This window comes from Electrona antarctica (assembly GCF_951216825.1).
Source record: "Electrona antarctica genome assembly, chromosome: 9".
Classification (NCBI taxonomy): domain Eukaryota; kingdom Metazoa; phylum Chordata; class Actinopteri; order Myctophiformes; family Myctophidae; genus Electrona; species Electrona antarctica.
In genome coordinates this window covers 37,011,155-37,023,003 of record NC_136790.1, presented here as the reverse complement: position 1 = coordinate 37,023,003, position 11,849 = coordinate 37,011,155, and the positions used below count along the sequence as shown (strand labels likewise).

The window sequence follows — 11,849 nt, the reverse complement described above, 5'->3', positions numbered from 1 at the left end:
AAGAGCAGCAACAGTGGCTTTATCTTCTTTATCTATTTATTATTTTTTATCTACTCGTATGTAATCCAATGTCTCTCAAATGGTGGTATGTGTACCCTAGGGCCCCTAGGGTACACATACCCTATAGGGCCTAGGCTATAAGGGTATAGTGAGCTTAGATACTAGAAAATGTAATAAAATACAATATTGACAAACTTCTGTGAACCTGCTGATCTGTAAACTGTTAATCCAAATTAAATCTATAAACCTTGACTGACACAACTGAATAGAAAGCAATACTTATTTGCAAATGATTTGATCATAGGCTACTGACGTCCGTCGGTCGGTCCGTCCGTGTGCGCGTGTGCACACGCGTGCGTGCGTCATTTCAGCACTATGGACAGAGCCATATGGTATAGGCCATGCGTTGCTATGCTATACTATGCCCTACTCTTGCATTGTTGACATGAATCAATAATAATTTAAGAGGTATGATAATGAAATGCCATTTTAAACAAGACAGGAAAGCACATTTGCTTGCTGACCAACTCTCTCATCCCTCAGATTATTCTGCATTATAGGCCTAATCTATTCGATTTCAAACTCAAAATGAGGCTACAATAGATTTGTTCCTTTATTCTAATAGGTTTGCGGGACTCATTAGTTATAGTCTACAGCAGCGGTTCCCAAACTGTTTCGGCTGTGCACCCCCCGCTACCTCCTGACCTAGCTGACGCACCCACCAATGCTAAGTCTTGTTGTATTTGGCTGAAAATGATACATTTTTTAATATGATTATGGCAAATGCACTGAGAGACATGCAGCTGCTGTATACTCCTGCAGCTGCTCTATACATCTCCTTACAACAGTGGTTTACCGGATTTTGCAGTTTGTGCTAAATGCGTGATTTCTTTCTACGTCCGATTTTAGACAGAGACCCGCCCTTGGTGACGCCCCGCGTGGCCCGCCTGCCTCTGGTTGGCCGTGAACCCTCTTATTGGCTAGCTATGCTGCTGCTGTCAGAACTAGAGTAGAGGAAGTAGGGAGAAGCTTAGCGATAATAATATTAAAACATTAGCGATAATAATATTAAAACACCAACATTTATCTGTCGCCGCATGACATAATCATAATCATGACATGATTCATGACGGTGAACTTATGTTATGAGTCTTTATGACAAAGTCAATAACAGTATCCATAAGAAAGCACGCTAGAGATGTCAACATAAACATGAAACATTATTGTACTGTAAAAAGGGACTTTTTATACTATTCCCTTCAGCTTTATCCTTTGTAGTATTAGACCGAATACGGACACACGCTAATCAACACAAACACTGACATCTCTGGGCGGGTCTCTGTCTAAAATCGGACGTAGAAAGAAATCACGCGTGCTAAATAACACCATAAAACCGCCATTACCCTTTTCATGTCACGCACCCCCTAGAGGGCGTTGGCGCACCACAAGGGGTGCACGCACCACAGTTTGGGAACCCCTGGTCTACAGTCATATACAAAACCAGCTCACCGTTTTAAAGACGTCAAAACACATTTGCCTTTTTAATACTTACTTTTTTTCCCCTTTATTACAGTTCACAAAACATTTAAACATCTGTGCACAACATTAGATAATTATTTTATAGGCTTCTAGGCTACCATACTAATTACATTGAATAAGTTCACTTTCGCGTCCATACGCAGGCCTATAATAGGCATATGTCTACAGCCTTAAAGGGATAGTTCAGATTTTTTGAATTTAAGTTGTATGAAATACTTGCCATTAATATAGTGGTTGCAACTGTATTAATTGATTGCCCGAGTCCCATGGTGGGAGTTCTGCTCTGGTTTTGGTCAATATTAAGTAGTTCCGGTCATTTTGTGGGGGGCACTGGGGCCACGCAGTAAAAGTAAATGAATCCACAAAACGAACGTAATTTGTATTGTTGACCTATTTCTAAAATATTAGCGTGACTTTCGTTCAACTTCGACCCCTCTATCACATGGAACTATTTTTTGGGCGTAGTGATATGGACACAAAAAACATAGTTCTGTGTGATAGAGGGGTAAAAAAAGAACGGAAGTTGCACTAATATTTTAGAAATAGGTCAACAATACAAATTACGTTAGGTTTGTGGATTCATTTACTTTTACTGCGTGGCCCCCAGTGCCCCCACATAATGACCGGAACTACTTGATATTTCACCAAAACCAGAGCAGAACTCCCACCACAGGACTCGGGCAATCAATTAATACAGTTGCAACCACTATATTAATGGCAAGTATTTCATACAACTTAAGTTAAAAAAATCTGAACTATCCCTTTAAAGAAAGGCATGCAGAATAATAATTCCATCCTGAATAAAAGAGAATTGTTCTATATAATAAGGCCATTTCACTTCGTCCATGCGTTTGGCTTACGTGCGTTTACACGTCCTGCATATGATCTTCTTGAAAGCCTTCCTGAAATCCCTCTTGAAGATGGTGTATATGATAGGGTTCACGGAGCTGTTACAGTATCCGATCCAGAAGAAGACAGTATCCGATCCAGAAGAAGACGTTGAACAGGGCTCTGGGGATGTAGCGGCTCTCCCTGCAGACCGCGTGCAGACTGCACGTGAAGAAGAAGGGGAACCAGCACACCACGAACACCCCCATGGCCACCACCAGCATGAACGTGAAGTGCTTCTCGCGCATCTGGGCCACCTTGCTCTTGTTGGCCGCCGCCATCTGCAGGTGCAGGCGAGCCGCCGCCGGGCCCGGCGGCCACCCTGAAGGGCAGCAGGGGGAGACCAGGTAGAGACCTTCCGCCACCTTCCGCCGCTTGGTGCCGAAGCAGGGGCTCCCGAGCTTCTTACTGTCCGGTGGGCAGCAGCTCTCATCCAGGTCGATGTCGTCGAGCTCCTCCTCGTCGCGGTGCCTCTGCTGGTTGGCGGTGTTGCTGCCGGAGCTCTGGCTGCTGCACGGGCTCTCCTCCTCCACCTCCACCCGCATGAAGCACGTCTCCGACTGCGACGGCTGCCTCTCCAGGCCTCCAAGCTGTTTGTTGGGATATGGGCCAACATTTCAATAACGGTGCTTATAAGCCTTTTTTCAGAATGGACAAAATAATTATAATTTTTTAATACAGAATGAGATCATATCGTCATTGGTTATCGGCCATAACAGTAATTAATTATATTGGATATCGGTCAAATGTCTTCTCCTTTAGGCTGTGTTATTCTCTACTTCCTGCCAGTGCACGAACACTGCAAGTGCACGGACTCCTGCAAAAATAAAATGAACGATTTTGCTATACTCACCAATACAAAGAGCCGTTTTGTGGTGGTGTAAGCCTACTTTCCCTAGTGGACGCGCTCCACACAAATGCACTTTTTGGCCAGAAAAAAAATCATGTCAATGGGATTTTCTATTGACAATATCAGCTTTTTCTGCTTTTTCTGGCGTGGGGGACTCAGAGCGCAAACCGTCTTTGTATTGGTGAGTAGCGAAATCGTTCTTTTTATTTTTGCAGAAGTCGCCAGGCTGGGGAGTCGCCAGGCTGGGGAGTCTCCATGTGGCGACAGGAAGGACAGTAAGTAACGTAGCCTTAAGTAGAAGTCCTTATTAACACTTTGATTGCTACAAGATCTCGACAGGCCTATTTGGATGTTGCTACCGTTTAACATTGCACAAAGGCCTTGTTCGGGGGCCCACAGCAAAATGTTCTCTTATAGCGAGAATCACACGCATACATCAAAAGAAAGCTGAACTTGTCCACTTCAATTTAAAAAATACATTTTGATTTTACCATGTTCCATTCTGGAGATATTGACCTTTTTGCAACACCTGCATTTGCCTGGAAGTGGTTATCTTGAACAGCGAGCAGAGTTATGGATGGTTTAAAGTCAGAGACATTGACAGGCAGATATAAAATTGAACCCAATAAATATCCTATACATCCTATACATCGAATGAAAGCCCTGAATGTGTACTTTTACGAGGAAAAGAGTAAACATTGATCCCATGTACAGTTAGACAGTAATTGGTTATTGAATGCAGCTTGTGCCCACCAGATAACTTCAGAGAAGACATGGACGTGAACTCCTCAATATTCACAAAATAAGGCCTATAGCGACATATAAATACTATATACACCGTATGAAACAGAAGACTCTCTGCTTTCATAAGAAAAAAACTTCTACTGTAGTAATAATAAAAATCACACCCATGTGAAGTGAGTGGTGCAACTCTGTCCCATATTCTGTTCTCTGCTTATTCAATACAGGTCGCTATATACGGACTGAGGCAGAAAGTCATGTAAACCTTTTATTTACAGTTTGGTCTGTAAACTTCTACTGTAATAATAAAAATCACACCCCTGTGAAGTGAGCGTTGCAACTGTTCTGTACTTATTCACTACAGCTCGCTATATACGGACTGAGGCATAAAGTCATGTAAACCTTTTATTTACAGTTTGGTCTGTAAACTTCTACTGTAATAATAAAAATCACACCCCTGTGAAGTGAGCGGTGCAACTGTTCTCTACAGTTGCACCGCGCAACTGTGAATATTGAGTTCGGGTCCATGTCTTCTCTGCAGTTATATCTGGTGGGCGCAATGTGCATCCACCCAGTAACCAATTTATGACAGACTGTACATGGGATCAATGTTTACTCTTTTCCTCGTAAAAGTACACATTCAGGGCTTTCATTCGGTGTATAGGATGTATAGCATATTTATTGTGTTTATTGTTATATCTGCCTGTCAATGTCTGACTATAAACCTTCATAACTCTGCATCCTTTAGATGATGATGATGATTCACTGCTTTCATTGTTTTGATCGCAGTAACATTGGGGGGGGGGGGGGGGGGGGGGGGTCATGGGCACATTGGGCAGCAAAAGTCTTGATCGTACGGCTATAAAAAGTCCCATTCCACCGTTCGGTTCAGAACTATAGTATAACGGTGAGACGCGTTGTCATCATGAGCTGATTTTGTTTTTCAAGCTAGTATAGGGAACATGCCTGGGCATGCACGGTTTAGGACGCGGAAAAGTTCGTTATACATTACACCCGGGTCGATTACGTCCCCGACGCGTTCATTGCGGTCTTATCACTACAATTATAATGAATAAAAAAGCGTTACAATCACACGTCTGAGCGATCTCCGATTATGACGGCTCTGCATGGCGATACGTGATCCACCAACGGTAGACTGTCTGTTGTCATGGCGGCCCCTCGATACTGTAGTTCGTTTGTTAGTTCGTAGTATTGTAGGCTCGGGGATCGTTTGGTCGCTACAGTATGAAGAAGTAAACATGCATCTGTCCATGTGTGTTGCAGCAATGCCGATCTGGTGCAGAATCTGCAGATCATGTGTTAGGCAGCGTAACAGCGTTCCGTTCATGTTTTTTTCCGAGACATGAGCCCCCATCTCGCAAGGCCCTCCTCCTGCAGGAGAAACAGGAGGGGAGGGGGGAATAGAGTATAAAAGCCAATAGGTGGAGGAAAGCCTGGTGAGGCGAGGTTAGGTGAAATTTGATTCTTTTCACACACAGACTAGATCGGCATGGGCGCATCCAAGCGGCCCGCCCTCCTGTTTTCAGGAGGGGAGGGGTTTTTTTTTTTTGGTTTTTTTTTCTGATCACGTGAGCGGGACTAAGCAGCAATGATAGGGCGATGGTTCTTCATTGTCCGGGTGGGTAAAAAGATGAATGAAAGTATGCTATAAAAAAGTGATTGAAACGTATTGATACGTGATCCGCACCCGACGTTTGATTAATTGATAACGTATTGATACGCGATTCGCGTCGGCTGTGTTAAGGCTATGGACCAGAGCTGCTGTACATCCCTACCTTGTAGATCTTGCAGTAGGCCAGGATCATGATGAGGGCCGGTGCGAAGAACGAGAAGAGGGAGGAGGTCAGGATGTACCAGGTCTCGTCGTTGAGCAGGCATTCCCTCTCGCCGTGTTTGGTCATGAGCAGCGGCGGGAAGGAGATGACCGCCGAGATCAGCCACACCACGCCGATCATGGACTGCAGAATCACAATCATCTTTATTGTCACACCCAGCGACCCAATGTGACTGGGGGGGGGACTATGGGGGGGGGCTGGTTATTTAGAGTGGGGGCTAATGAAGTTTGGTTTACATAGAAGTCTGGTTTCTGGGGAGGGGGGGCTAAGCCTCCACCAGAGGGGGCCGTCCCTATAGTCACATCACAGTTTGACAAGTACAAAGTGGGTGAAATTGGTTTTTGTGCATACCGGTAGTTCCCATTGTGTTATTTTCTCCCCAAGAAAACGAAGAATGGGAAGAAGAGAGGGGGGAGATCAAGGCAAGAAAGAACATTTTGAAGCCCACACACACACACACACACACACACACACACACACACACACACACACACACACACACACACACACACACACACACACACACACACACACACACACACACACACACACACACACACACACACACACACACACACACACACACACACACACACACACACAGTACAGCCGTACAACCAAGGGCAGTGGTTCTCAAAGTGGGGTCCGGGGACCCCCAGGGGTCCTCGAGGGAGTTCCAGGGGGTCTACAACTTAATGATCGTAAGTTAGGAACCAAATGGACCCTTATGGGTCTGGAACTACAAATGGAACCCAACGGGTCCATTTGGTTCCATTTGTGCACTCAGTGTTAAAGTGTTAAATTAACATTGATTTTACAATATAAAGTGTGGGTCCCGCATGCAGACCCAGAGATAGAAAGGCCATTAAATGGGGGTCCGTAGCCTAATGCCTGTCAAACTGGGGGTCCTTGAAATTAAAATTAGTTTGAGAATCACTGCCAGAGACGTAAAAATCTTCCCTTATGGGGGGTGTCCCTGGAATATCTTTTTCCAATGGGCGTCCGGCCAGTGGGCAAATAAGTGTCAATTTGGGGGTCCAGAGGGTGACCAGATGTCCCCCTTTGCGTGGGACAGTCCCTCTCATTTCCAATACTTTTCAGGCGTCCTGCAAATTGAGACCGTGTCCCACATTGTGACAGGCAGGCATCAGTGTTCAAATGCCCTAATTGTCCCCTAATCATTGGCTTTCTGTTGTAACGCTCTCTCATTGTCTCTTTTCCTACAATATGTGTTTGTAAGCCTGTTAAAATGACATTAGAAATATCAGTACCAAGTCAGCCATACCACCCGTGACAAAAATTATCATTTTTAAACAAAATGTGAGACGCCAGATAGGCAATATTTGCTAACCCACTTGTCCCGGCGTGCACACCAGCCTACTTCTGTCCCTCAAATGAACCCCTGACCAAGGGGGGGGTCTCAGTCTTTTCCACAAGAAAAATCACACCCGTGCGAAGTGAGGGGCGATCTTATACATCATCTCATGAACTGAATTTATGTGATTGGTTAGCCGATTTGCTCGTCTACATATATGACACATTTTCCCTTCATTGTCAATGTTTTGTGTTGCCACAAATGTAGTCATATTTGAGGCACATATGACCTAATTTCTCGTTGTATTGTCAATGGCAAATATGAGACGTGTGGGGACAAAAGCTGTATATAGGAGGGAGGAGCTGGCGCCCCTCAAAAATGACATGTAGTTGTAGTATATTGATTGATTGAAGTATACAGTTTGTAGAATTACAGTACATTTCAAACACAACTCAGTACAAAAACTGTCAACTGTGAGTAGACGACCAAATAAATAAAACACTATAGGCCTACGCTTGTTTACAAGAGGGTTCACCATGTTCAATTCATCATAACATTTAGAGACATACAAATGTACACTTCTATAGGCCTACAGCCAAAAAACAGGAAATCATCATCATAAATAAAGGAGGTAAAAAGAGGTAGGCCTACCTTGAGGTTGTAACTGACCGCCTTGGTCACGGACCAGTAGCGGTCCAGGCTGATGGCGCACAGGTGCACGATGCTGGACGCGTCCAGCGCCAGGTAGCAGGCGCACCACGTGCTGCCCAAGTACCAGTAGCCCATCACCTCGTTGGCCAGCGAGAAGGGGCTGACCAGCGCCGCCACGAGGATGTCGGCGGAGGCCAGCGACACCAGGAACAGGTTCTGGGGCGCGCGGAGCGCCCGGCTGGTCAGCACGGCCACGATCACCAGCACGTTGCCCACGATGGTCAGGGAGATTATGACGGCCGCCACCACCAGCATGATGAGCGCCGCGGCAGCCTCGCCGTGCAGGAGGAGCGGCGCGCCGAGCCCCGTGGCGTTGCTGCTGTTGCTGCTCTCCTCTTTGGAGACGTTTAGTTCCATCGACGGGTTGTTTAGCTGCGTTGGAGGGTCCATTGTGAACGTATCCTACTACACTACACTGTCCTCACATGTCATAATAATACCAATTACCGTCCTGTCGCCCACGTCCTTCCCAAACCGTGGGTCTGCTGCTGCTGGGGAAGTCCCGTCGCGTCAGTTAACCGAGGTAATTCCGAACATATCCAATAATCCAGCAATAAGTTTGTTTGGACATCCCAGAGTTCACGAGATAGTCAAGTGTTAGCCTGGAGCTCACCTATGCTTTCTATGGCATAGGCAGCTCCCGGCAGGATCCGCCGGCAGAAACTGTGCGCAGCTGCTGGACATGAGACTAATTAATTAGAGCGACAGAGAGAGAGAGGAGTGTGTGTGTGTGTGTGTGTGTGTGTGTGTGTGCGTCAATTTAACAAAGGTGCAGACGATCAGAAATCAGCAGAGAGTGATCGACGACTCGGACCCAGACATTTTTTTTCTCCCTGGAAATAAAAACGTCTGGGTTTCCGAGGCTAGCCAAGTGTTTGTTAGAGGCGCCTCTCTCTCTGTGTCTCTCTGTCTCTCTCTGTATCTCTGTCTCCGGAGAGGGTGGCGGGTCCGGGGCATCGATATGGTCCTTTAGCCCGGGTACGGGTAGTCTAGCCTGGCTTGGCCAGCCTCATAGCGGGGATTCACTGAAGATTCTTCCCCGCATATGCGGGGAGGAAACATCAGTGAACCCTCGCTATGAGTCTGCCCGCGCCAGGCTACGGGTAGTCCTCCTCTATCCCTCCGCCGTGCGTATTATTCATTTTAGTTGTAAACATGCGCGCTTCGGAAACGCACACTTCTCTACACTGCTGGATGACTGTATGTATCATGTGTATGTGCATGCAGGAGTGAAGTGAGAGAGAGTGACATCATTGTGAGAACCAACCCAGACTAAACTTGAGAGAGAGAGAGAGAGAGAAGGGGGGCATTGTGTGTGTGTGTGTGTGTGTGTGTGTGAAAGCGAGAGGGAGGGTGCATGGGAGAGAGAGGGGGGCGGGATTGTGTGTGTGTGTGTGTGTGCGCGTGTGCATGCGCGTGTGTGTGTGTGAGCGAGAGAGGGAGGGTGCATGGGAGTCTGGGAGAGGGGGGAATTTGTGTGTGTGTGTGTGTGTGTGTGTGTGTGTGTGTGTGTGTGTGTGTGTGTGTGTGTGTGTGTGTGTGTGTGTGTGTGTGTGTGTGTGTGTGTGTGTGTGTGTGTGTGTGTGTGTGTGTGTGTGTGTGTGTGCGTGTGTGTGTGAAAGAGATGGGGGGGGGGGCAGAGGGACAGAAAGACATCAGCTGTAACAGACACATCTTGCTGTCTGTTCAGTGGATTATCTTCTTCACTCAGCCTCCCGTTTCTGTCCTGTTCTCTGTGTCCATGCATGGTTTCCTCAAATTCAACTAGCATTTAATGGCTCAAACAAGGAAGCTGTTTATAGGAACTATTTGTATTATAAGATTGCAATGTGTAATGTAAATCGCTCTGGATTAAGAGCGTCTGCTAAATGCCTAAATTGTAAATTGTAAATTGTAAAATAATGTGCAAAGATGACATTGCTCACTATATTTCAACTCATGATTGATTCTTCAATCAATCATTCAGCTGATGTTGATTCTTCAATCAATCATTGAAGAACTATCTATTTATTTATTTATTTATTTATTTGGTTGATTGGTTGATTGGTTGATTGATTGGTGTAGTAGACCTATATTTCTTTAGGCAGGCTGAGTTTTAATTTAATGTGAGAGTGTACAAATGGAACCAAATGGGTCACTGCCATCGTCGCACTTACGGTATAACATCAGCTGATCGATGTGATCAATCAGTCTAAAGAGCCTTTTAAACAAAACTGTGGCAAACTTCTCTTCGATTGTATTCTGTCTTTGCATTATCCAAGAGTTCACACATTTTGCTGATGTAGACCTTATGGCATGTTTACATCCATCCATCCATCTTCAACCGCTTATCCGTACTCGGGACGCGGGGTCTCTCTCTCCATCAGAGAGCTCCAGACTTCCCTCTCCAAAGCAACATTAGTAACTTCATTCTGGGGTGTGTTCCCGGCCCATTTTGGAGATATGATACCTCCATCTGATCCTTGGTCTGCCCGGGGGTCTCCTTCCAATGGGACGTGCATCGAGGACCTCCCTAGGGAGACGCTCGAGAGCCAGATGCCCGAACCACCTAAGCTGGCTCCTTTCCAGACGAAGAAGCAGAAACTCTACTCCGAGTCTCTCTCGCGTCACTGAACTTCTCACCCTATCTCTAAGGGAGATGCCAGCCACCCGTCTGAGAAAACTCATTTTGGCCGCTTGTATACATCCGCAACCTTATTCTTTCGGTCATGACCCACACTTCATGACCATACGTGAGAATAGGATCGAATATTGCTCGGTAGACAGAGAGCTTTGCCTTCTCAGCTCTCTTATCGTCACAACAGTGCGTTACAGCGACTGCAATATACCGCCCCAGCTACTCCGATTCTCTGGCTAATCTCCTAAGTATCTTGGGGTATGTTTTCAGTGTGTATTTATTCATAGCCATACAACACATTCCTGGAATTTCTTAGACTGATATACTACATAATATGGATGTGACGAATGGCGATAATACCTGTTGCTGAGAAGCTCACAGACGATATAGGTTTAGTTACACAGTGCAGTGTTCGGCAGTCGCACAGCCATTGCAGGGCTTTAGCACACGCACGTGCACAACCACACACACACACAAACGGACAAACACAAAGGATGCTGGCCACTTTGGGGTCATTGTGAAATTCCTGCTGAGCTGCTTATGGGATATAGAATGGATGTGAATGTGAAACGAAAACTCTTTCTGGATTTCAAGGAAACCCCAGAAGGCTCAGTTTCCAAAGTAAACAGCACCTTATGCAGTACAAGGTCGGGCTTTTTGGTGACAGTAAACATCTGTGTATGTGTGTGAGCCCAGAGCCCGCCTCATTAAGCCCCATGGAGCCTTCCTCATGGGTCTGTAACTCAGAGTGTACAAATGAAACCAAATTGACCCGTAAATTAGCAACAGGATCCCAGAGATCAAATTAATGCATATATCAAACTGGGTGGTCCTTGAAATGACAAATCACACACACTCGAAATACATTATTGTCTCCACCAGGCCGAAGGCATGGGGAGAGAGTATGTTTTGCACTCCGTCCGTGTGTGTGTGTGTGTGTGTGTGTCCGTCCGTCCTTCCATCCGTCTGTGGACAGCTAATCTCCGGCACCGTTAACCTGGTCGATGCCAAACTTTGCACACACACTCCCTGGATGCCAACGATGAACCTCTGCCCCACATTTTCCAGAGCGGCCTGTTATAGCGCCACCATGAGGTAGGGCTGACCTCGATTAGTCAAATAGTCGACTAATCGATCGGAACGGGTCTCAGTCGACTGACAACCTCTCAGTCGATGTTCACCAAAAAAAAAAAAAAACAGTCGGGACGGGTGGAAAACCCCCCCTCCGTTATAATGGTATGCTCCCAGTCCCCGCACCGCAGCATCGGGGAACACTCTGGCAGCCAGAGTAAAGGCTGGGAGGGACCGAGCCGAGGGAGGCTACTGTACTGT

General features: G+C 46.2%; 1 pseudogene across 1 annotated transcript; it reads right to left on the bottom strand.

Annotated features, from left to right (window-relative positions):
• Positions 1–958: 958 nt before the first annotated feature.
• LOC306929414 (alpha-2Db adrenergic receptor-like) lies at positions 959–8,589 on the bottom strand (annotated as a pseudogene). Its single transcript, XR_013792541.1, has 3 exons — positions 7,841–8,589; positions 5,815–5,997; positions 959–3,017 (listed from the first exon to the last, which is right to left on the bottom strand). The product of XR_013792541.1 is annotated as an alpha-2Db adrenergic receptor-like (transcript).
• Positions 8,590–11,849: the final 3,260 nt, after the last annotated feature.